The sequence below is a fragment of the Martes martes genome (genome assembly GCF_963455335.1).
Source record: "Martes martes genome assembly, chromosome: 6".
Taxonomy (NCBI): Eukaryota; Metazoa; Chordata; class Mammalia; order Carnivora; family Mustelidae; genus Martes; species Martes martes.
Window position 1 is genome coordinate 98379359 of NC_137893.1, and position 27166 is coordinate 98406524.

The 27166-nt window shown below is 44.2% G+C and overlaps 1 protein-coding gene across 2 annotated transcripts in view; it reads right to left on the reverse strand.

Moving 5' to 3' along the window:
- Positions 1-16226, reverse strand: part of ELOVL5 (ELOVL fatty acid elongase 5) — a 66833-nt gene extending 50607 nt beyond the window's left edge. The window contains exon 1 of one of the 2 annotated variants that reach the window (XM_080805840.1): positions 16115-16226. The gene's annotated coding sequence lies outside the window, so the exon portion shown is untranslated. The remainder of the gene's footprint in view (positions 1-16114) is intronic. The other variant, XM_080805839.1, reaches the window with a different exon arrangement.
- Between the last annotated feature and the right edge of the window lie 10940 nt (positions 16227-27166).

Genomic DNA, 27166 nt, shown 5'->3' on the forward strand with positions numbered 1-27166 from the left:
GATGAGCTGATTTTCAACATTACCAGGTGGGCATAAAAACTCTGGAAGTTTCTTTAGTCAAAGAATATTAACTCCCCCCTTTCCAAATGAGGCTACTCCCCGTGGACACTGTTACTCGCTCAAAACTGAAATTTAAAGTCATAAATAACGACAGCTGCAAGTTTCCTGTGGCCCAATCACCTTAGGCAGTTCTGCGGGGACAGTATGTCCACTCATCAACCATGACACAAAAGCTGAAGTACTTATATATTCTTTTTATAGAAAGAGAAAATGCTAGCTTAGAACGAAAGTCAAAAATTCACTTTCCTGACTTCAATTTGCCACAACAAAACACCTTTTAAAAAACCAGACTGCCCATTTGTCTGCTGTCACCTCTGTTGTCCAATTTTCACCAAGTCCTCGTTTGACTCATTCTGCAATTCAGTTCAAGCTAGCATTGTGCAGGTTTTTCAAAACTTCAAAATGTAGCCACCTCAGAAAGAAAGCCTCCTCACTCCCCCGCCGCCAGGCTGGAGCATGGCCTCTGTCTAATCCCAGCACCACTGGCTGGCCTGTGCGCTCACCTCCTTTCTTCCTCTAAATGAGGTGTCAGGTGCGGTATGGCCCTGACAGTGCACAGAAATAATAACTAGCAGAAGGAAAGCAGAGTCCCAGCTGAAGGAAGTTTAAAGCAGGTCAGCAGAGAGAGGCAGAGAATGCATATGAATAAAAGAGGGAGAAAAGTGCATGACCCTCCCTCCTCCTCCAAAATAAGAATCTAAGAGTGACATTTCACCTCTCCAAGCATGACTCCTTTCACTGTTTGAAGTGTATTTATTTGGAACAGACAGAGCCAATGAGAGAATAAATCTTGTGTGAAGCTTAACACTTACTTGCTCAAAGGTATATTACCTACTCCCATCTGTTAGGAAGAAACTCCATACTTTTCAGCCAAAGCTCAGGGCACTCACCTTTAAGTCAGAGCTACAGAGCAGGTATTTTTGTAGGTTTCTCTCTACGAAATCTTTCCTTTACTTGCTTTCTTAGTTTGGAAGATGTTACAGAGAAATGCCTATAAGCCAAGTAGACTATTTCACTAGCGGAAACAATTCAATTCAAACAAAAAGTTGACACGCTAATGGGCACCGAATGGGACCAACACTTTCTCCTTTCTCTCCTTTTTAACAGGGCTTCAAACCACTTTGCACTTGGTTTCTGCTTTCTTGGTGTTGGGGGGGGAGGGGGCGCTCTGTCTTATAAGGATACTGATTAAGGTAAATACAACCTACATTTTAGCCCACACAACTCTTAATCAAAGGGCAAAGGGAAGGGAGAACAGAAAGTTAAGTTGGTCAAGTCAGAATGAATGCAATTTCTTGTTTCAATCTTGTTTCCTTTTCTGAAACCTTTTCTTTTTTAGATTTTATCTATTTATTTGACAGAGTAAGCACAAGGAGGGGGAGCAACAGAGGCAGAAAGAGAAGCAGACTTCCCGCTGAGCAAGGAGCCCAACACAGGGCTCCATCTCAAGACCCTTCGATCATGATCTGAGCCGAAGGCAGACCCCAAATCGACTGAGCCACTGAGGCACTCCACATTTTCTTTTTTGAAGAATGAAATACAAGTAGCTCAATGAAATCAAAGTAATTTCATGGGTGGTTTACGGAAGTCATTATTTTATTAGTCATACCTCCTATCTTCACTGGCTTTAAAAAATTTAGATTATAGGGGCACCTGGGTGGCTCAGTGGGTTAAAGCCTCTGCCTTCGGCTCAGGTCATGATCTCAGGGTCCTGGGATTGAGCCCTCCATCGGGCTCTCTGCTCAGCGGGAAGCCTGTTTCCTCCTCTCTCTCTGCCTGCCTCTCTGCCTACTTGTGATTTCTCTGTCTGTCAAATAAATAAAATAAAATCTAAAAAAAAAAATTTAGATTATATATTCAGTACAGCATTCACTAAAACGTCTTCCTTTTTTTCTTTTAAGCTCCAATTACATGGTGCAAATGCCACCAAGTAAAGGACAGTGATCAAACAGATAACAGCATCAACAGACAGGGGGGAAAACAATGTGGTGCACAGAAAAAAAACATCTGTCATCTCAAAAAGTTCTACATAGTTGCCCTGAAATGGTTTCTCTCTCATTTCCCAGGAAATAGGCTGTAATTTCAATCACTATAACCAAGTTCATTATGAAGAACAAAAGAATGGCAACCAAGAACTTGCAGGATGTAACCATGTCTAAAATAGGGGTGTACATAGTTCAACAGCAAATTGATACAACAGCTGCTGTAATGACACAGGAAGAAACATTCAGGTCTCTTTTTCCACACAAGCCAAGCTTTGTTTAGGGCTCTATCCTACCTGACTCAGTAAGGGAGATCTGACAATTTCAGGACAGGGAAATAGGACCCTGAGTGACTAGCAAGGTGACATAGACCAATGTGAACCAGGTAGGCTTCTGGGAAGGTGGCCTGCAGCGCAGAAAAAAATATGCAAGAGAGGGTCACAGAAGTTTGTTAATTTTATTTTACTTAAATGTATTATTTATTTAGATTAACTTAATTGTATTTATTTAAAAAATTTAAGGGTATACAGAATCTGAATGGCAGCAGAAATAATTTTGGTAAAGCACTAGAAAAAAACAACTTAACTTTAAGGAATAGAACATAACTGGATTTTTTAAAAGGGTCACTGAGTCTCTACCCTGGGGAAATTTAAAGAAACAATATAGATTAAAATCATGACCAGTGATACCCAATCCTACATCCCAGTCCTGGACCTCAGGGGCCAGCTTACATCTGCTCTCTCTCCACCTACACACATGTGATGCTCCTGAACCCCAAACTCAGTAAGCCAGAAACTGAATTCATCATTCTTCTCTCTACAATCTTCTCTTCCTTCTGATTCCCATATTTCTGTTACTGGCTCTATAACTTTCCCTGGAGCCCAGCCCCGAAAATATACTCCATCCCTCGCCCGCCCTAAACACCTGGCCACCCAGGCTTCCAGTCCTATAGAAGTTCTGCGATTTCAGCTTCCCCTCCCTTTCTCTCCTCCCTCCCTCCCTCTCCAGTTTCACCCCATCAGTCTTTACCCCTCTACCACGCAGAACTTCCTCCTAGCCAATCCCTGCAACAAATGGATCTGTCACATTGATGAAAGCGCAGCTCTCCTTCACTAGGCAAACAAATACCGACCACTGTTTCAGTTTTCCATGGCTACTGTAACAACTGCCACAAACTAAAGAGCTTAAAAGAACACAAACTTCTCTTCTGTTTCAGGATATCAAAAGTCTCAAATGAGTCTCAGACTAAAATCAAAGATGGCAGCAGGGCTGTGCTCCTTTCTGGAGCCTCTTACAGGAGAATCCTCTTCCTGCTTGCATTTCTTGGTTCAAGGTCCCTTCATTAATCTTGAAAGCAAGCAACACTGGGCCAAGTCTCCTTGCACCACCACTGTTCTAGTCTTCTGCCTGCCTCTTCCACAATCCAGGATACCTGTGATTACCACCAAACTCACCTGGATGATCTGGGATAATCTGATAATCTCCTATTTTAGTTAGTTGATCAACAACCTCAATCCCATCTGCAACCATAATTCCCCTTTCCCAGTAACCTGGCATCTTCACACAGGTGCTGGGAAGTAGGGCACAGCCATCTTTGGGGTGCTGCTATTCTGCTGACCACAACCACTTGATACAAAGCACCCAGACAGGCAAAAGTTAAAAAAAAAAAATGCAGAATTTGCTGTCAAGAAAATCACACTAAATCCTTTGATACCAAGTGTTAATTGGCTCCCTAGTGCTTAAAGAATTAAGTCTAATCCACTTAGTCTTACATTAAAGGCTTCCATGATTTCAAAAACACTTCTGCAGCATTATCTTGTACTACTTTCTTCTAGTACCCTAGGACTGGACTCAAAAACTGCAGAACTCGGGAGCACCAAACACACCTGACATTGCCCAGTCTCATGTAATTTGCTCTATCCAGAGGCCCTCTCCATTCTCCTGTACAGATTATTCTCATCTCTTAAGACCCAGATCCAAAGCCACTCAGCTTCACCTTATCTCTGCCTTCTCAGAAGCCTACGATGCCCTGTTCTGCTTCAGTGGCAGATTCATCAGTGACAAAGGGGAACAAGTTTAGGCAGAGAAAATTTCGGATGCTGTTCCACAGCGAGCTGGGTGACCCTGGGCAAGCTATTTCAACCTGCAACCTTGTTTCAACATCTGTTAAGTGAAAAGGCAGACCAAATTATTTCTAAATCCTTTCCCAGTTTCTTTTTTTCTTTCTTTCTTTTTTTTTAAAGATTTATTTATTTATTTTAGCAGGAGCGAGAATGAGTGCGGGAAGGACAGAATCTTTTGAGCAGACTCCGGCTGAGCTTGGAGCCTGCCCCTCGGCTCGATCCCATGACTCATGAGATCACGACTTGAGCTGAAACCGAAAACCAGATGCTCAACCGACTGAGCCACTCAGGGGCCCCTCTTTCCCAGTTTGGAAGCTCCTATGAAACTGGTGGGACTTTTATCCACTTCTCTCCAAACCCAGAGCCACTCTTCTGGTCATCTTGAATGGATTAACGTACTCCCTCCCGATGCATCATCTCTGCCTTCAGTCCAGTATTGCTCCTCATCTCCCCAAAGCATCTTGCTGGGTTACTCACCTCCTCACAACCAGTTAAAGGCTTGCAGAAAACTGTCTCAGTATGGCCCCCAGGGCCCACATAATCAAAGTCTCTGTTTCTTCCTCTGGTTTTCCTGACTTACGTTTTCAGTTCCTCACATGTTCCTCCATCCCCTTGCCCCCTCTCTTCAGAGCATCTGTAGAATACTCTGCCTATTTCCTCCTTCCGTCAGACTGACTCCTGCTAACTCTCCAGGCAACCTTTCCTGATCCTCCCCATATGAATTAGGTGTCTTTCCTGTTTGTTCTCATGGCACGCTGCACTGAACTCACGTATATCCCATCACTGTAGGACTGATACCTATTCACTTGTCAGTATCTGCCCCCTCAGTCTAAATTCCACGTGGGCAGGAGGACTGTCAATCTCCTCTACCACCTGTGGCACAGACTGGGGATTATTGCCTAAATTCTGTTGAGAGTAGGAGGACTTTTGGCTGCGTATGGCCAGAATCCACTGAGATTTTTCCAGCTTCTCTTAATATAGCCACATGTTTAAGTTCTGACCAAGGGGACAGGCAAAATTATCCAGGGGCAGTTTCTGGGGACCTACCCAAGAGAAGGCATAGATGGCCCTTCTGCTCCTTCTTTCTCTCTTCAGCCTGCTGGCTGGAAGACAGGGATATTACATGCTAGGCCTGATGCACAGTGAGCTGGCAGAGAACCCATGGAAGGTTAAACAGCCCTGGACCACCTCTGCAACCTTTCATCAGAGGTATAAACTTCTACCTTATTTTGAGATCCCTCTGTTGGAGCCACTGTTATTTTGAAATCACTATCACTTAAGCCAAACCTTACTGTAAAAGACACGGCCATTTCCACAGTACCAATAATTATGCTGACTCAAGTACACATCTCACCTCTTTTACTGGATTATAATCTCTGCCAGTGCGTGTATGGTCACGTGTCACGGCAGGATCTATGCTCCTTAGCAGAGAGTAGCACACAAGAATCCTCAATGGTGAGAGACTGTGAACGATCAATGAATTAATGACCATGTGGCTACTGACGCAGACAGTCTCTGTCCAACCTATACTGTCTACTTCAACCTGGAATGAGTGTTGTGGCCAACCAAAATAAGGTTTAAAAAGTGTGTCAGCGTCCTTCACTATTTTAGCATGAAATAGCTGGATGTCAAGATACCAGAGTTGACTCTCTTCCTTCCCTGGGCATAGTGCCACAGGTGTGATCTATCACTGGCATATCCTACGTGAATGCTTTACAAGGTAATAAGCAAATAAGCAAGGTTCATTAAAATAATAGGACGTGTCACCTTTGCTCCTGGCTAAGTCGGATATTCGGCAATTATTATGGCCCGAGGGTTACTGCTGCTCTTTTCCCTCAGCCTGGAGTAGGAAATGGTAACCCTACAGGCAGAGAAGCCAGTCCTCCACAGTCCCCTGCTACATGGGCTCCTCATTCCTGAAATATTTTGCATTTTCAGGCTACCACTCATCTTCACACAGCCATTAGCACAGATTACTGAACTGATACGTGAAAGCAACATCTTTAAAGACACAATCACACAAATAATTGCCAGACAGCTACCACACGCCTGATGGTATATAAATCCTGAGGACACAGATAAATGTGCCAGACACTGAGCAAAAAGAAAAGTCATTCTTACATTAAGAATGAGGAAACTGAGGCACACAAAGGTTAGGTATCAGAACCAAGGTTATACAAGTAGGCAGGGATGGGAACATTTGATTCAGTCAAAAAGACCACAGGCTCTAGGGTGTGAGGATTTGACTCATGAAGAACAGAGCTTTTTCTGCTACTAAATTGGCTTTACTCTTGTGTGTGTCCGTTTGCTACGGAGCAACTGAGGAGGAGGCATTCGGACACAGCCTGTGCAGAGCAGAGATGGGAACAGACAGGCACATGAACAGAAATGAAGTCTGTGGTGTGTTCAGGGTGAGAGGTGTAGGCAATCAAGTGGCAGGAAATGGAGAGAGAGAAAATGAAGCTTTTAGGATGGAGTGAAAGGATCCTATTAATGCATCAGGACACTGCTGTGACAACAGCATATGGACCAGACCAGAGGGGAGACAGGAAGGAGACATGGAAAACTGTAGCTGTCCAGTTAGGATCCGAAGTGCTACAAGGGTTGGACGATGGGGGAGGGGGTCGCAGAGAGGGACAGAGAGGAGCCTGAAAGGACAATATTTGGTGGCTGACAGCTAGAGTGAGGGAAGGAAGGACATGGCTGATGAGAGAGAAGGACCCAAACACCAGTGCCAGCTCGAAGCTTGGGCAAACTGGCAGATGGTGGTGCCCCTGACCACGCTGGCCAACAGGACAGACATGTTTGTAGGGCATCCAGGTGAACCTCACTGAGGAGAAGTTGAATCTGGAGCTCAGAAGAGGTGGATTAGAAATAAATGAGACGGAAACTAGGTGGACAGTCAAACCTATGGCCACGTACGTCACCCACTGAGATTGGTCTTCCAACAACACTTAGCAATTACTCACCTAAATCTTGAATTTTGGGAAGTCCTTTAACATATGCCAGTCCCATTTCTCAAAATGATGATAAACTCAATCATGAAGCTCTGTACCAAGGCTCAGTGTGAGCCTATTCTAAACCTACCAGTCCTTGCCAAGTAAACAAAAAGGAGCTGCTCTGAAGAGGAAGCAAGCATAGTATTTATAGCATTCTCCTGGGGACATAGAAGTCCTGAGATACTGTGTTTAAGAGGCTCTTTGGAGAAGCTCTCATCTGTTTCACAGGGCAACCACTGTCTCCTCTATAAGTATGCTTCAAGAAAATCAATGGCCAAAGCCCATCGTTGACATCGAGATCTTTTGCATGCCTCTAATGGTTGTCTTAAAGACTAAGCTTAAAGAGTCCAAGAAATGCTTCATATTCCTAAACATCTAAGTCAGACTGCCAATTGAAAATAGCTGGGAGGGGTTCCTGGGTGGCTCAGTGGGTTAAAGCCTCTGCCTTTGGCTCAGGTCATGATCCCAGGGTCCTGGGATCGAGCCCGCATTGGGCTCTCTGCTCAGCAGGGAGCACCCTTTCTCTCTCTCACTCTCTCTCTTTCTCTCTGCCTACTTGTGATCTCTGCCTGTCAAATAAATAAATAAAATCTTAAAAAAAAATAGCTGGGAGACAAACATTTAAGGGACTTTTAAGCTTTTCTGCTATGGGCAGCTACTTATAATTCTTATCTGATTGCAGTCTCTTAACTGATGTGATTACTTGAATATTCAAAGTAAATTATAATGTTCTTCAAGCTAATTCATACCAATACACAAAGGCAACATCATTGCCTTGGTTGAAATTAAAAGAGGGTGGAAAAACATAATTAAGATAGGTTATGCAACCCCCAGAATTCTTGAAGGATTTAAATTCGAGCCTGTCTAACATAAATAACGCACGTGACATGAGAACACATTTCTTTGTTTAAACTGAATCCAAACACCCACATTTTATAAATGTTACTAGGGTATGGAGGCGAATAGGAGAGGGAGAGGCAGAGTTCAAATGTGTTTAAAACACATACACACACACACACACACACGCGTGCGCGCGCGTTTTGGGGCCCCTGGGTGGCTGGCTCAGTAGGTTAAGCATCTGCCTTTGACTCAGGTCATGATCTCAGGATCCCAAGATCCAGCCCTGTGTGAGTTCCCTGCTCAACGAAGAGTCTGCTTATCCCTCTCCTTCTGCCCCTCCCCGTTTGTGCTCACTCTCTCTCTCAAATTTAAAAAAAAAAAAGTTTGCTACAATGTGGCATTTTTAAAAGCAAACACAATCTGGTAATCATTTATTCGTCTCTTCTACAGAGTATGTCCAAAGCCAGTAGTTACCACCTGGTCACAGTCCACGTTAATATGTAGGCCACTCTGAATTTTGTGATTTCTTTTATTTTAGGAACATAACCATCATGTTGTTAGATCTACTGACCCACACCCAGAAAGAAAATCAAAAAGTTCTAAGAGACTCTAATAACCCCAAGAGAACTAAGGGTGGTGATAAACGTGTCTATCTTGAGCCTGAACAGGTGGCCTTTAACGGGGCCTGTGTCAGAATGACCTAGTAGATGTTTTCAAAATCCACATGACTTACACCTCCGTCCAAGGGAAATCAGACAAGCCGGAGACAGAGGCTCCCTAGAGGATCTGGGTGCCCTTCCCTCCCAGCCCACACCTCTCAGGTCTTATACACCTTGTAAATCAAACCAGCTGCAGCTGAGGCCAGGTAAGGAAACTGATGCTGGATGCCCATGGCCAGTCACACCAATCCAGCCTACTGGCAATTGAGCTTTTGAGCACAGATTTTTTTACACCAAAGATTCTAGAACTCTTCTGTGTCTGTGCTGCTGATTACACCAAAAAGGGAACGCTTAATTAAGTGCAGAATTGTGAAAAAAAGGACTCGAGAAGAAACAAAAGTTTACCCTTTCAAGGACTGATCATAAATGTTATTCTGTTAGCTTTCTTTGCCTAAACCTGTGTTTAGTTATTGTCAAAAGTTCTATATTCATTATACCATCAACCTCTCAGAATGTAATGATGAATAAGAAACAACTTTGTTTCCTCTAGTTCTATGTCTAGAGCTGCAAATGGAAAGATGGCTACCTAGTCTCCCAGGCTTACAGAGTAGGAGGGTGGCTGAGAGCTGTCTAGGGCCAGACTGCCTGGGTTTGAAACCTGGCTCCGCCAGCTACTGGCTGTGGAGCCTTGCACGAGTCACTTCACCTTTCTGTGACTTAATTTCTGCATCTGTAAAATTGGGGTACTTATCTTGTGGGGTTGAGGCCAAAATAAATTAATATAGGTGGAGCACTTTAGAAAAGCACCTAGTATGTGCTGTTGAACAGCTATACTCAGTACCCACAGAAAAGGCTCATTCTTTTTATAAGCAGCAACTGCTTATTGCCCAGCTGTAATTCATTCTTCTGAAGGACATTTACCCTATTGTATCTTGCCATCTTTTGTTATTATATACAATGCTTCAATGAACATCCTATACAAGAGAGAGATCTTTTTACCATGATCATCAAATTCGGCCCCCAACTTAACTTTCATGTTTACTACTGATGGTTTGAATACCCTTCCAAAGTAGGCAAAGATATTACCACCTCCCAGTTCCACCCAATCGTAAATGGTAGAGCTGGAACCCCATCCGGACATGTGGCTGCTAACTTGAAAGGCAGTGGCTTCAAATGACTTCCCACAACTTTGCTTACTTAAAAAAAGGCATACTAGATGCTCTTATAAAGGTACCTCAGATCCACAGTAAATATTTAGAAGTTCTATAAGAAGTAAAACTCAAATTTTCACAGAGGTACATAAGAGCTCACAAATATGGCAGATGGAGGTAACAACTTCTGTATATTATTTCCTCTGCCAAAAACTGAAGCAGAAGTACCCTGAACACCACCCCCTAGAGACATACACCACACTGCCAAATTCCCAGAGAGGTAATGAATAATTATCAAATTTGGTATCATGAGAACTGTTCTTTGGGGAAAGAGAAATTTGTAACAATTACTCTGTAGTAGCATTTGCTATTATGCCCAGACAAGAGGAGAACAGGTACTCTGTGGTTCCAGCATAACAGATACAATAAACACTTGAATGGCCAATTCTCCAGCATGACTTTAATTAGGTCTTTTTAGTATGGGCTTATAAAGATTATTCTGACAGGATGAAATTGTTGACAATGGGGACAGGAAAGGGCAAAGGTAGAACTTCATAGAGATGGAAACTGTAACCAGCGTGTGCTTGCAGAAGGGTGCTAACGTAGTAGGATTATACTTAGAAACTGCAGGTGTTTCAAGAAAATGGTTATTCTCCTAACGAGAGAAAGCATGACAGTATCAGCACAAAAACACTTTTTAAAAAGAAATGATATCCTAAATCTCTGTCAGCAAAGACATCAAACAAAAGTACAAATGTCTAATTTAAGAAAGAAGGTTACACATCACTGTACTTCAAACACAAATGGAACGGGGCTGGGGAGGAGGAAGGGTGGGAATTTAGTCTTTCTGAACACTAAGTACCAATACTTTATATACAGGGATCACACAAATATAAAAGGAAATCACATGAGTCAAAAAAAAAAAAAAATGTTCCTACTGAGGAAATATACCAGCAGGAGCCCAGTGGGAACCAAACAGTTTGCTAATGATAACATTTATGGGCTCAAAGGGGGATCGGGGATATGTGTGGGTGAGTGGGGTGGGGGGGGTTGTTGTATTATAAATACTCAAAATTAGGTCAGGTTACTTTCCTAAACAATTCACTTTGCTAGGCCAGAACATGTCCAGCAGTCAAGCTTAACCTCAAAGAGAAAACTGTAACTTGAATCACTGATTTTGCCGTCACCTTTCTAGGACCTAAATGATTTCAACTTCCATGCTCTGTCTCTAGTCAAGCAGAGACAAGTGATTTGCTCTTGGCAAAAGTAAAAATAAAAAAATTTAGTTCTTGGAAGTTACCTTAATCTCTTAAAGAAAAAGAGACCAATACCCAGAGCTGATTTTCTCTTGGTTGGTGGCAAGTTAGGATAGGAAGCCAGGTTCTATATAAAGGTGAGGCCCCCCTACTTAAACAACTATGCTTTCCCGTCTTCTCAAATTATTTCAGCTGTAATAAAGAACTATGCATACGCTTTACTATAATCCTGTATCACGAAGCATCACTGATTTTCGTATCTATTACACTAGCTGAAGTAGGTCAGCTGAGGGATGGAGCCCAGCAGCCTTGGTTCTCACTCCTGGCTCTGCCAGAATCAGCTGCATGAGTTTACCCAATACTGGCTGTTCCTACTCTCACCAATGATACTTCATTAAAAGTTGGGAAGCGTTCTGATTTCAGTAATATTAAAATGTGAAGTGCCTGCAGTGATTTTAAGAGGCCATGGGTTGTAAGTCGCATCTCTCCCAAGATATGCTGAAACATGAGCAACACTGAAAATGGATGAAATGTGGAAACCGCAGCTGGGAAGGGTGACAAAAAAAAGTGGCCAACAGAGATGGGTATGGGTGTGTGTGTGTGTGTGTGTGTGTGTGTGTGTGTGAAGCAGCTTGTCCAGATATGTATCTGGGCAGTCTGGATATTCCACTTGATTGCAAAGCTTCCTTTTTCTTCCTCTGTAACGCCACGTTTCTTCGACCAGTCTTATGAGTGCTCTTCATCTTGTCGGCCCTCAAATCCACTGGTCTCCATGTCTCATGTACTTATCCTAGAAATAATCTCGTACGATTAAGTAGCTCTCCCCAGCCTGTGCTCATGGCTGTGGTTCCACGTGGGGTTTTCTCACTGCCCTGGCCGCCTAACAGCCTCCCAACCCATCTCCAAGTCCTAGTCTCCGTCCAAGCCAATCCATTCTACACATTCTGATAAGAGTCATACTCCTGGAGCACCACAGTCATACTGTACTCCTAGTTCGAAAGCTTCAGTGCTACTCTGTAACCTCAGGAGAGCAGCCAGGCGAGGGGCTCAAGATGACCTGGGCTGGAAGGTTTAGTGACCCTGGCCAAGGGTCTAAACTTCGCTAAACCTCCAACTCTTCATCTGTAAAGCGGAGAAGGCTCACGGCACCAATTAACAGCAACTGGAATAAATCCATGTAATGCGTTCACTGCAGGGTTTGACACTAATAAGAGCTCAGTAATAAAGAGCCATTATTATCATCAACAACTTGCCTTTGTAACCTTTTCTTTCACTTCTGCAGTATCAGCTTCAGCCAACTGGGTTACTCGATTTTTGCCCAGTGATTCCACAGATGTTTGCTCTCCAAACTCCTTCTGTCCTGGAATGCCTGTCCTATCTCTTCAAAATCAGTAAGACTCCTTTATGAAATTTAAGGCTACATTCAAATTCTACCCACTTTAATCCAATCATCTCTTTAGGACTGACATCCTTGAAGGCCCTTCCAGTTCACAATGTGGCTGACTTCCCCTGTGTCCACACTGGTCCTCACTGAAGGTACGGTAGCAGCTCAACAGGTGAGGTGAGATTTAAATCCACTTCCTCAGTTCTGGGGTGGGCCCCTAGGTTACCAGATTTCCAGGCTTAAGTTAATTCCCTCAAAGCCAAGGACCCTATTTGGAAGGTGATGGAAAATGATGTTCCTACATGAGAATACGTTAATGAGGTCCAGATAGTTGCTGGCAGTCATCTTGCAAAATCAGCCTCTGGACATAACCATCATCTGAAAGGACTGCAGAGACACTGATAGAAACTTTTGCCCTCAGAATTTTCCAGGTCAGGAGGTTATTTAAGCCCATTTGAGTCAGGTCTTCTGTTTCCTGTATGTACTGAAAGCGTCCTAACCAATCTTATGGTGGTAAGCGTTGATATGTCTAACATAAATAGCTCTGCCACATAAAGCTTTCCCAGACATAGTTACACAAGACCTCCAGAAATCTGTGTTTGCCCCCTTTTTAGTGCAAGGCATAGATTTCATATGGGTATAAAAGGATTAACATGTACACCAATTCAGGAAGACCTTTGGAGTTAGAACTGTGTCATTCAGCTTTGTATATAACCTCTCCCAACACACACAAACTACATATAACTGACAAGTCAATGAATTAAAAAGACATCTAGGGGAAAAAAAAGGAAGGGAAGAGATTTTAGGTAGATCTGAAAGATGACAAACTCAATCTGAGGTTGGCTAGGTTAGATTCTTAAGTTACAGTGTAACAGAGTTACATAGATTAGACACAGCTGACTGAACAAATCCTAGCAGTACAAGGACAGAAGGAGTGGGTATGATACTGGAGACAAGGCTATGTGAATTTGGACAAGTCACTTGGCATCTCTAGGCCTTAGGTCTCAATTCTTTCAAAGAAGAGGTAGGGGACAGCACTTCTCAAACAGATGTTATAAGAACTACATATGGCAAACAACTATTAATCAGAAGGGGCTCCCATTGATACCTGAAACTGAATGCCCCTCAAAAAAGAAGACCTATTTATGGATAACTAGTGGAAAGATCATCCCATCAGTAACAGAAGAGTTAGCAGCACAGAAGAGGAATTCAACATCAGAATGTCCTAGGGGAGAGGATGTGGCCAAGTAAAAAAAGAAATAAAACTATCACTCACACTCTCTACTATCTCCTTGGACATCAAAGTTGCCTGAAAGGAAGGTAAACAGTTTTGCCTTGATTTATATAATTCATCTGGAAAATAGACACCCAAGGATTGAGACTCATCTCTAGCAGCAGGAGGGCAATCAATATTATGCTGAGAGCAAAAGAAAAGATAATGAAAAAAAAAAAAAAGGTCTCTAAGAGGTCAGGTGGAAAAAACGAGGCTCTGCTAGTTTCAGGCAATGAGATAACTTACCTCACTTCAAAAGTGACTTCATAAGGATACTGGAATTTGTATCTGTGAAAACCTAAAGTTTTGAATATTTTCCCAGTTACTTTAGATTCTTGAGGTTTATTCTTGGCCACATCCTCTAAATCTCACTTTCCCAGGAAGAAAAATAAGGAAGCATTTATTAAACCACTATTTGGTGGACCCCAAGCCAAACTTCCATTAGTAGCTCCTGAAATCTGTAAAAATTCTGCAACAGAAAAATACCCATTTATACATAAGAAAATTGGATCAAGGGGACGAGGATAGTGTTTGAAGTCATAAGACACTTTTCTTGAAAAATCTGACAGATTTTAATATGCTTTCTACTTTCACTTTTCAGCGAAGTTCCATATTCTGTAAAATTAGCCATCTGTAGCCATCAATAACATTTTCCTTTTTGTCTTCAGTTAGAAATGGAAAAGGAAATGCAAGAAAAGCTCCCGGCAATGAGAATTTATAATCTGGGGTAAGAAGCTAAAAGGGACGTGAGCTACATTTCTCCTTCAAGCGCGGAGCTTTCCAGGAGAATCCCAGGCTGCATTTGAAGCTGACTACAAAAGGAATTCACTCGTGTCCTAACCGAAGATATAAAGTTAAAGTGTACGTTCACAGCCATAGAATGCAAAACCGGCCATGTCGGTATCTGCAGATTCTGCACCAAATGCTGTTGACTGAGATGTGTAAGTAAAACAAGCGTAAACCAACAGGTTATCTACCAAGCAGTTAGAAGAACAAGTTACTAAATCTCACAAGCGACATTAGCTCTTCCGCACAACCCTAAAAAGCACTTCCTGCCACAGGTCCGTTACTAGAGAATTAAGGCTGCTCCCTCGCCACAATCCTACCCGCCCCCCGCCCCTCCAACCCCCACCGCTGGCACCTCTCGGCTCCCCAGCCCAGCTAATAAGTCAGGCACCGGCTTCTTCCATACGAGACCTCCCACGTACGGAAGAGTCGTATTCTTGGAGCACCAAAGTTGGCCTAATGCATTCTCCAAATGTGCAATCAAGAAACCGGGAGATGAGCTTAACTACAGTCGTGAGAAGGGGAAACCACCCTTAAAGTGCGAGAGAACGGAACGGTTGCAAGAGACAGTTTAAAAGAACAACTCTTGCTTCAGGCACGACTCCCCCCGCCCCACCACCACCCAGACGCGGGCGGGCGGGCAGACGCTGCACAGAGGAGCGAGTCTTGCAAGCGTGAAAACTGTAAAAGGGCACTTTCCCTTACAAGTCTCAAAAGCCACGACCTGGGGCTTCGCCAGCCCAGAGCCGCTGCTGCGCTGCGCTCCTCCTTCCCGGTCCTCTGCTCCCGCGCCGGGACTCCCCAAAGGGCGGCCCAGATCGCCCTCGAGTCCCCGCCCCCCCACCCTCCCTCTCCGCTTCCCCGCCGGCCTCATCCCTCCCCGAGTACCGCCGGCTACAGCTCTCTGGTTTTAATAAAACCCGAGTGGCCCTGAGCTAGCGGGCTTCCCTCCGGGAGGCAGAGGCGGGGAGAGGAAGGGGAAAAAAGGAAAGGCCGGGGGGGGGGGGTGTCCCCTCACTGCCGGCTCCGCGGGCTCCACGCGGGGCGAGGGAGGGCGCGCCCTGGCTCTCGGTGCCGAGCGGACCCGCGAGCCGGCAGAGGTTCTCCGAACTCAGCGAGGTTCCGTTCTGCCCCAACGAGAGCACTCGCTCTCCCGGCGGGCGCTTCCCTGGTCCTCTCATCTGCGAGTTCATCCCGACAGGGCGGGCGGACTCGAGCTCTGAGAGCCATCCTCCCGCCCGTGGTCTGGGTACAGCGTGGGTCCCCGCGGCGCCTGTCAGCGAGCAAACGTCCCCGCCGGCGGCTTCCCCTCGCCAAGCAGGTGAGCCTGCAGCACCGGGGAACTCCCGAGGCCCCCAGCCTCGCGCCGGCACCGCGCTCCCGCACCGGCCGTCCGTGCCCCGGGAGCCGGGCTGGGGCCCGCCGGGGCCGCCGGGCTTCTCCGCCACGCGGACGAAGCGCAGCGCCGCGCCGGCGGCCGCAACTGCCCTGGGTCCGGTCCTAACGGCGGGTCGCAGCCCTCGCGTCCCGGCCGCGCGCCGGCGCCGGTGTCATGGCCGAGCGGCGGCCCCAGGCGAAGTTTCCAGGAGCTGACGGCTTACCTCGTAGTCCGAGGGGCAGCCGCAGCTTTGCGAAGCGGCGCGGCGGCGGCAGGGGCGCCCGTGGCCAGCGGAGCCGAGGAGGATGTGAGAGGGAGGCTCCGGTAGCGAGGAACCGCCGCGATGGGAAGAGGAAGGCGCCGGGTATCTACAATCAGAACGTGGGCTGACCGTGACGTCACAATGACGCGGCCAGCCAATCGGCGCCCGAAGGCTGAATCAAGGGCTATGATGTCATGCGGCCCTGGAGCCAATAGCGAAACAATAGAACTTTCGTGAGCCGAGGCCCGGGTTGGTGCCCTCGGGTTCACGTGTCTCCGGGCAATGTTTCCCCCTTGTCTCCTAATAAGCCTGCGTGGAACGCAGAGCCTGCGCAATAGCAGCGGTGAAGTTCCTGATGCCCTGAACTCTGCATCGCTGAAAGCCAGGCAGGGCAAGGGTGTATGGCCGCGTTTGGACGACGGGAAGCCCACTCGCCTTTATGATTCTGAAAGGGATCCAGTTCCCCTTGGTTTTAGCTGAAAGGGTTAAATACCTACGCAGACCACCAGAGCGAAGATCTGCAGTTGAGCAAGACAAGGCAACAGCGAAAAGCACTCAAAATTGATGTTATAGTTAGCTCCCTTACTGTGATTTTTCTTAGTGACTCTCTTTCTCAGAGGTGACTAACAACTTCATTTCTACTCTAGAAATTATTCCAGAGGCTTTTAAAAGGAGGAAAGGTGGCCAAGTAAGTGATGCCTTTTCAGATAGACAAATGTAACCACTTAAGGCAGAGTGCTTTGTGCTCCAGGCACAAATAGATCCTCGCTGTTTTTTTGCAGGTGTTGGGTAACTTCAGGCCTTTGTCATCCCAGTAGTCCATCCTTGCCCCATATCAAGCCCCAGAAATTAAGCCTTTTTCCTTGCACCCTCTTACTACCCATGTCCATTGAGCCAGCATAGTCAACCATTTAATGTAAGCAAATTCTTTTACATAATTACAGTGTAGTGTTTATCATGCACCAGCTGTGTTCCAGGCACTGGGCCATTGCAGTAAGAATACAGGTGTACAAACTGTATACAAATTAGGTAATTTAAACATACACAGGGGTGCCTGGGTGGCTCAGTGGGTTAAAGCCTCTCCCTTCAGCTCAGGTCATGATCCTAGAGTCCTGGGATGGAGCCCTGCATGGGGCTCTCTGCTCGGCAAGGGAGCCTGCTCCCCGGCACTCCCGCCTGCCTCTCTGCCCACGTGTGATCTCTGTCTGTCAAATAAATAAATAAAATCTTTAAAAAATATAAACATACACAAATAATTGAGACTTTTAATAGTCAATTGTCATTCAACTCCACAAACACTGAATGGCTTCAGTTTGTCAAGTTCCATGCTAGCTGTTAGGAATAAAACACTTCAAGAAACCCCTCTGCCTGTAAGGTGATACAGTGAGGAAACAACCACCATGCAGTGGTAAATGCTGCAATGGAAACCGAGATACACAGATTAACTAAGATTTCTGATAAGGGGCATGTGAAAAGTAAGTGCTAGAAACATAGAAGAGTTTGGCGAAGATATTTTATTGATTCTTTACTCTTCTGTTAGCAACCCAAGGCTGGAATTGGTTCAGCTCTCTGTTACCCTATTCTGTTCTGTCTTTCCTGGTTTTAAAAGTTTCAAATTTAACTTGGTATTCAAAAAATATCAAGTTTTACAGTACACTCAATTGTTTTTATTGTGCTCACCTATCAGTAAAATGTTTTAAGCCTGTACTACCAAAATATTTGTGTTTATTTTTAATTATGGACTTACATAACTGTCAAATCATACATTAAATATTTTTTCTTAGGTTAAGGCAAAAGTAACTACAAAGTTCTAATATTTTATGCATGTTGTTTCCTGACTGTACCATCTGGCTCAATCCGTGGGACGCTTGTACCTCCACTTTAAAGATCACTGCTTTAGGTTGTAAACTCCATCGGGAGGGGAAATGTGTTGAATTTTGCTCACTGTTTACCCAAAGATCTTAGTACAGTCCCTGGTATATACTAAGAGCCTAGTAAATACATTTTGAATGAGTGAATGAATGAATTCTCACTCCCCACCTTCACCATCACCCCTCTGGTGTTTCCATGTTGTGTTCTAGATTTCCAAACTTCTGTCAGATAGTGTCCCAGGACTATTGATTCTTCTTAAACCTAAAGTAATAAAGTCATGTTCTCTTTCTTCCTCCAGCCAGACTAAGGGTTCTGAATACATGTATGATTTAGGGAGAATTCCCTTTCCCCCTGGCCTGAAGCTCATCTTACACCCGGCAGAGTAAACTACCATGACCACAGTATGAATTATGGTAGATTGCAGGACTATCACATTCATGGATAAAGCTTTAAGGAAAGCAGTAGACCTGAAATGACTCCCCAACTTAAACGTGTGTTGTTGTTGTTTTTTCCAAAATAAATCAAAAGAATGCCTAGGATTCAATGCCAGGGTTCAAGAAAAATATCTTAGTTACTGTCAGAATCAGATTCTTGGCCAGCCAGGTTCTAGACACTGTGCTGGAGTCATCCTAGTCCTTATAACCAACCTTTCAAGAGTAAACCCAGCTATGGTGCAGTAAAAACAAAAACAAAAGCAAAAAACCCTGTAACTCTTGCCTTTTTCTTTACAACATCCATAAAATAGTCCCTAAGAAGTGATTGTTGAGTTGTTTTCATTAAATAGTTAACTATTTTATTCCTTTTTATCTTCCTCCTCCTGTGTTTCTTTATTTTTAAATTCTGGTAACATTTTTTCCTTCTGCTCTTAATTTTCATCAATGGTCTGATATCTCCTCCAACCACACACTTCCAAGCATATTAGAAAGTTACTCCAATATTGCTCTTGAGAAAGAATTTAACATCTTGGGAAATATATTCCATTGTTATAGCATCTGTAGTTGAATTTAAAAAATACAATTGAGAGGTGCCTAGCTGGCTCAGTCAGTAGAGAATGCGACTTGATCTCAGAGCTGTGAGTTTGAGCCCCACGTTGGGTGTAGAGATTACCTAAAAATAAGATCTTTAAAGAAATACAATGGAAGGTTTCAGTAGAATGCAATTCTTACTAATGAGACTTGTTTCATTTCAGGATGAAATACTGTAAGTGCTCAGGAGGTATTTGCATAACGTAATGAAACCTGTCTTTTGAAATTAAATATAAGTCTATGTTTGCCTCTGGACATTTGAAAGTTGACTAAAATATAGGACAAGCATAAGCTAGTTTATGCTAAGGATATCACTATGAAGTCTCTACTGGTTCCTACTCCCCCCCCCCACTTCTATCATCTTACTTTTTTCTTATCTCCTAATTTGTATTTTCTGTTATCTTGTTGCCAGGGGTTCCCATTGGCCTGGCTTATCTTTGTTAGAGGCAGATAGATTAAAGGCAGTTTCCTTTCCTCTCCAGAATAAGGAGTCATTTCTCCACGCCCTTTATTACTCTACTGTGACTCCTCCTCCCTGCACTGGGGTTTATCTCTATTTCTGTCCCTGAGTGTTCACCCTGATGGATGTGAACTACTTGAAGGCACTGCCCATGCCTGGTCTGCCATGTTTTCCCAATGGCTGGTAGAACCTCTGGCGAAGAACAGATGCTCATAAGTATCTGTGGAATGAATGAACAATCTGAACTATTTCTGGATTCTCTATTTTTCTTCTCAACTTCCTTTTATACACTCTTTAGTACTCTATCCAGGAGCGATTGGACAATGAAAGGGGCCTGTGTCCTCAATCCTCTCTATATACATTTACTTCTTAGGCATTATTATCACCGTCTTTCATGACTTTGGGTTCTATTTATACTCTACTGACTCCCAAATGTATTTCTCCCAAGTGTATTTTCCCCTGAAGTCTAGACTTTTATATGTAACTGCCTATTAATGACTTCTCTTGGATGTCTAAAAGGCATCTCAATAATAAGATATAATGAAATAATAAGAAACTCTTGATTTTCCCTCAAATCCATGGATTTCCCCAGCTTTGTAAATGGCAACTCTAATTGTTCAGTTTCCCAAGCCAAACACCATAGAGTTATGTTTAGCTTCTGTCTTCCTCTGATGTCATACATGCATGCATCAGCTAAATTCTGTCTACTCGATCTTCAAAATATATCCAGAATCTTATTACTTTTCACCAACTTTACCACAACCACTGGTTTAAGTTACCATAAGCTGATGCCCAGAATTTTCCAATAGCCTGGACCTTTACTGCTTTTGCCTCCTACAGTCTATTCTCAACACAGCAGCCTGAGTGATCCTCTTAAAACCAAAGGCAGATAGTGTCACTTGTGTACTTAAACCATCAATCAACCTCTCATCTCAGTTCAGAGTAAAAATCGAAACTCTTACAATGGCTTATGAGGGTGCTTCTTGACTTGGCACCTGTGTCATTCCTCCGACCTTCTAAAGCTACTTTGTCTTCTATCCACAATTACCTCCCCAGCACTAGACTTGTCTCAGGGCCTTTATCCTTACTCTTCCACCATGCCAGAAATTTCTAAGGCTTACACTCTTGCTCCATTCTCATCTCTCTAAATATCATCTTCCTAGAGTGTTCTCCTTAAACTCCCTAAATTTGCAACATCTCCCTCCCTGTCTCCCATATTCTGGAACTTTTTTGCACTGCTTAATTTTTCTCCTTAGCACTGTCTGACATACTATCGATTTACTTTTAATATTAAAATTGAATTTAAATCTCAGTTCTCAACTTCTTCAAATCCTTAGCTATGTTAAAGAGAAGATTTTCAACCAGGACAGATTCTCAACGTGTCTTTTACTTTGTTGGTTATTTCATAACTTTCATAATTTGATTTTAAAAAATTCTATCACATAGTAAAGAGCTAAGGATTTTTGGGAGTAGACAAAAGCAAACAATAACCAAACTTCTAGCCCAAAAATCAAGTGCTACTGGCAAAGAGTAGCTATGTGGTGTCTATTGTTGTGGAATATGTTCCGGTTAAGCGGTGTGTTCTTTAAGTGCTCCTTATGATTTTGGTACCAGGGATAGAGTATAGAATATGCTTTGCCCTTATACTGTCATTCACAAAACAGGTTCTCCAAACTATGATTTAGTCATGCTGAAGATCATGTGATATTTTAGTTATAATTATTATAAAAGGCCTTGCTTTTGTGCCCTTGCAGTATCAGACATGCCCTTACATGTCAAAAACTGGTAGTATAATTTCTTTTTACAATCTCAAGTTCAATGTTTGCCAGGAGTGAGTGCATGCTGAGATTCACCTAAAAATCTACAAGAGTGTGTTGCAATTTAATTATTTTGCAAACTATTGCTCAGCATCTGGATGTGAAGCACATCTTTTTTTTTTTTTTTCCAAATTTAAGTGCATTCCCTAAGGTTGGTTTCACTAAGTCAATTTTCTTTCAGCTAAAGAGCATTACAGGATTTTCTTCTAATCTGAATGATTAAATGACACACTGCACTCTGTTGGATGTATCTCAATAAAATGAGCTCAGATATAAAACTGAAAATGCTGTCAGATACCCTAGAAGAATATAACTGAGGCAATTTTAGGCTATTTAAGCTCTAGAAATAAAAGGTACTGAAGTATGTCATTACTTTTGCATTTTGCTGATCAATAAGATTAACTTCTACACAGTCTTAAACTATATGTAATCTTTTCTTGATTTTTTTGTCTCCACCTCTCCCACCCTTTTTGCTTCCTTGAATGTGACCTAGAACAGAATGTTTCTTTCCTATCTCCTCATAATCAGAGTGCTCTGTGCAGCCCCCCCTTTTAAAAAAGATTTTATTTATTTGACGGATAGAGAGTGATCACAGGTAGTCAGAGAGGCAGACGGGGGTGGGGGGGGGTGAGCAGAGAGCCAGATGCGGGTCTCCATCCCAGAACCCTGAGACCATGACCTGAGCCGAAGACAGAGGCTTAACCCAGGCGCCCCAGGCCCTTTAAAAAAAAAATCACTTATAATATTAATATTATAATTATTTGCTTATGTCTATCTCTTCCCCAACTCAAGGCCAGAAAACGTGTCATGTATCATCTTTGTTCCTCTAGCTTTGTGGTATGCCAGATATTTAGTAGGCATAAAAGTTTACTGAACTAGACTCTCAATAGACCATTCACTTTCTTCATGATAAAGATAGCAAATAAGACATAGGAAGCTGTTTCATGATATGCAAAAAAGACTTTTAGAGTCCTAAATTCATTTCAACAGCTTAATGGGCTCTGATAGTATGATTGGAACTTTTTTTTTAATATTTTATTTATTTGTCAGAGAGAGAGAGAGAGAGATCCCAAGCAGGGGGAGCTGGAGGCAGAGAGAGGAGCAGGCTTTCCGCTGAGCAAGGAGCCTGATGCAGGACTCCATCCCAAGACCCTGGGATTGTGAGATGAGCTGAAGTCAGATAGTTAACCTACTGAGCCACATATGCGTCCTGTGACTGGCAACTTCTGAAAGTGCTCCTCATGATCTCTGGCACCTGTTCATCATGCCCAAAGGCTAGACCTAGTAACTTGCTCCTAACAGATGGAAAGAATATGGCAAAAATAATGGAATGACCTTCCAAGATTAGGTTAGGAAAGAACTGACTGCTATCTTACTGGCACTCTCTATTCAGTGTTTTGGATTGCATACTTTGAAGAAACAAAGGGGCCATGTTGGAGATGCTCACAAATCAAGAAATCTAGTATGCCTCTGGCCAATAGACAGCTAGGAACTGAGGACCTCAATATGACAGCTCACAAGGAACTGAATTGTGCCAATGACCACAGGAGTGAACTTGGAAGTGCTTCCTTCCTTATCAAGGCCTTAAGATGACTCGAGGTCCAGTCGATATCTTGATTGTAGACTGAGAAACCCTGAAACATAAAACCCAGCTAAGTGAACAATGCTCTAATTCTTCACCTATAGAAATGTTGGGAGAGGGGCACCTGGGTAGCTCAGTGGGTTAAGCCTCTGCCTTTGGCTCAGGTCATGATCTCAGGGTCCTGGGATTGAGCCCTGCATCGGGCTCTCTGCTCAGCAGGGAGCCTGCTTCCCCCTCTCTCTCTGCCTGCCTCTCTGCCTACTTGTGATCTCTGTCTGTCAAATAAATAAATAAAATCTTAAAAAAAAAAAAAAAGAAAGAAAGGGGAGAAAACAAGTCATTTGAAGACACTGTTTTGGGATCATTTGTTACAAAGCAATAGACAACTAATATAGATAAGTCAATAGTTTTACTTTTTTAAAAACAGAATCAAATAAATAAAGCTTATTTATTTGCTGGAACAATCAATGTATGCTTAGTGTTTTGATAACTATGTCAATATTTTAGTTATAAGAAGTTGCCTTTCCCAATGTGCTTCCAGGAAAACATTTACACACATGGGAGTAGGTTGACAAATTTCAAAAGGAGGAGGTGGAGATCAAGGCAGGCCACTTTGTAAACAAAGCAAGGTACTGCTCTGTGGAATGAGGGCTTACTGAGAAGGGACGTACATTCTCAGCCCAACACCAACAAACATTTTCTAACTCCGTGGGCCAGTCAAGTCCTTCAAATTTTCATTTCATTTATTGCTTTGAATTAAGGAATTGCAGGTTAGTTACTAGTAAAACACAAACAGAAAAACGGACACAAACATTATATAATAAGAATAACACACTGTACATTCACTTACTAATAGGTAGGCCCAGTTAGTTTATTGGATCAGTCAATTAAGCTCTGAAAGCGGTCATGATCCCAGGGTCCTGGGATCGAGCCCCCCATCGGGCTCTCTGCTCAGCAGGGAGCCTGCCCCCCCCAACCCCGCCTGCCTCTCCGCCTACTTGTGATCTCTCTCTGTCAAATAAATAAATAAAATCTTTTTAAAAAAAACTTTATTTATTTATTTGACAGACAGAGATCACAAGTAGGCAGAGAGGCAGGCAGAGAAAGAGAGGGAAGCAGGCTCCCTGCTGAGCAGAGAGCCCGATGTAGGGCTCGATCCCAGGACCCTGGGACCACGACCCGAGCCGAAGGCAGAGGCTTTAACCCACTGAGCCACCCAGGTGCCCCCAATAAATAAAATCTTTAAAAAAAAAAATTAAGCTCTGAAAGCATGAAAGCCTGAAAATTTTCTCGCTGTGGTCAAGAAAAATTCCCAAAGACGGGATAAATGGTGCCATGGTAGATGCACAGGACAAGCATAAAAATACAAAATTCATATTCAGGAAACACTCATGAATGCTCAGTTCACTTTTAAAATTATCCTGGGCACCGATTAGTGTATCTGGAAATCAGTGGATGCTAAGTATATATTTACGGAATATTCTTTGGGGACCTGGTATGTGCCAGGAATTGAGATAATAACACTACAATACTTAGTAAAGAGTATTTGCACTTAAGAAGTGTAAAAAAAAAAAAAAGTCCTATGAAGAGTCAGATGTAGCAGAGGATGAGAAAAGAGGATTGAAGCAGCAGGGCCTTTGCAAAGGCTAAACTCTCTCCTTAACACTGCTCACTTGCCCCTTTTCCAGGTTTCAATTTAGAAGTCACCTTTTCAGATTGGTCTTTCCTATTATCTTGGGTAAAATCAGTCTTTTCTCCTTGCATTTCCTCTTCCTCAGTCACTAGCAAATACTCAGTTCACAGCACTTTGCACAATCAGTAACTGTTTTGGTTGCTTATTTTTATTCCTATCTGCCTAATCAGCCTTTAAACTCCGGGATGTTAGGAAAGAATCTGCCTTGCCCACTGGGGTGTGTCAGGCATAAAGTAGGCACATAATAGATATCTGTTGAATGACCGAACGTGAAATATGAAGCTAAAAAAAGGGTACTGGTGTAGGAATGGAAAAAAGATGCGTGTCCACACAGGGATGTCCAGACGAGGATTCCAATCATAGCTCTCACTCCGAAGAGCAAGGCCCTCTTTGCACAAAACGCTCGGAGCACCCAGAAGGGATTCTCAGGAGGCGGGGATGCCCTTTGCCGGTGGCCTGGGGGCAAGCGCAGCTTCTTCCTTTCCCACCCCCCACTTTCCCTACCCTGGATCACAGCCCTCTAGAGCCCCGATCACTTCCGGGCCCCCACAAGCCCGCCCCTCCCGGGAACCAGAGCCCGCCCACCGGGCCCCCCTCCTCCACTCGCTGGGTGTGGGGACCGTTGGCGGGCCGCCGCACAGGGCGGTGCCGCCTCCGCCCAGCGCCCCTTGCAGCTCTCCCCCCACCCCCGCCCGGGGCGCCCTCCGCGTCCCCGCCCCGCTCCCCCGCCGCGGTCACCCCATTCATCCCGCGGCCGCACCCGCCAATCACCACGCACCAACAGCGCCGCATCTGGCGATGGGGCGGGGCCTCGTGAGGCGCGCGCTCGCTCCTTCCCCGCCCCGAGCTCGCGCCCAGGCCGGGTCATTCCCGGGCATTGACCGGCCTCGTCCCGGCGTTGACCGGGCAGACGACCGCGGGTGGGGGAAGCGCTGAGCCAGGGAGCAGACAGTTGTGCCTTCCGGACTGCGGAGTCCTGGAATCAGAGGATGGCCGGGGCCTTGGGGGAAGGATGGAAGGTGGCCTTGACTCCGGGGGTCCCCACCCCCCTCACATCCAGCCCCCCAGCATCCAGATGGGCGCGTATTACGTTCCCCGTCCCCAGACGCGAGACTGGGTGCAGCTGTGTGGGGTGGGCGCGAAGAGGGAGATGAGGAAGCAAGAAAATGTGTCTGTGAGCTGCTCAGCCCAAGTCTGGTGGTGGGGAAAAGCCTCTGGAGAGAAGCTTCAAATCGTTACTCATCTTTGGTCATTTTTTTTTTTTTTAATAATCGGTGGATTTGGGGCGCCTGGGTGACTCAGTGGGTTATTAAGCCTCTGCCTTGGGCTCGGGTCATGGTCTTGATCTCAGGGTCCTGGGGTAGAGCCCCACATCCGGCTCTCCGTTCAGTGGGGAGCCTGCCCCCGCCCAAACCTGCTTGTGATTCTGTCAAATAAATAAACAAATAAACAAATCTAAAAAAAATCATTAAAAAAAATAGTAATCCGTTAGTCTGGCTTGTGTAGACTTTGTTAACGTGTGTCCACTCCGGAGAGTGAAGTATAACAAAAGGCTGCCCCTGCTGAGGTTAAAATTATATTTACTTGTTGTATCCTCAAATTGTGATACTGAAAATATTTCTTTTGGAATATTTCATAAATGGGCTCTCCCAGTCTGATTTATCTTCCATTATGTCTTATTCACCAGGAAAGCTAACAGAATACCTAGTGGCTTTTCAATTGGTGGCAAAAGTCACTCCCTCACCCCCTCCGACACCCCCTCCCAGTCCCCCAAACACTTAAAGGCACAGAAAGCAGTTTGATTACTGCTGCTTGATATTTTCACTTCAAGTTTAATTCTCCTAGCCAGTCTGTAGGAATAGGTATTATCACTCTTTTCAGATGTCAGAACAGGCCCCAGATTAATCTGGCCAAGGTCACAGGTTTGTAAATTTAAAAGTTTGGGTCTTGTCCACATTTCTTTTCCCGAGATGACGAAATTTCAATCGACTTTAAGTGGAAGGTGGGAAGAAATCTAACTCTTTTGGAGTCCTTAGCTAAAGACAGTACACCTAGCCAAGTGCAAGCACCTCTTGGAGATGAGTTTCTGTTTCTTGAGAACTCTGTTAAGTGCATACTTTTCATGCCAGAACTTTGAAGGGTTCTGGAAGGAGAGTTCCTTGAAGTTCTGAAATGCCCAGTCACATGTGGGCTGATGCCTTTTGCAACCCTTGCTTTACCTGAAACAAATACCCTTTTCGTAATTAAGTATAGCCAGAAGGGATGCTGGAAGGCTCCCTGGGTCTTGCTCAGGGACTTCAGTCTTTGTGGCAAACAGAGTACAGAAAATTTGGATTAAAGACAGAGTTAATTAGGTCACAGAATGCTTTTTGCGGGCAGAAAGAAGCAAGCTATGATCAGACTTTTAACAAAATCTAATTTAACAGATTGGCTGAGTATATCTGCTCCATGCTCCATGCTGTGGGTACACAAAGATGAGTGAGAAGCTTTTTCTGCCTGCAGGAAAACATTCCTGTTGGATCAAGGGGCATTAGTGAGTTAGTGTATGGATAATAGTAAAGGAG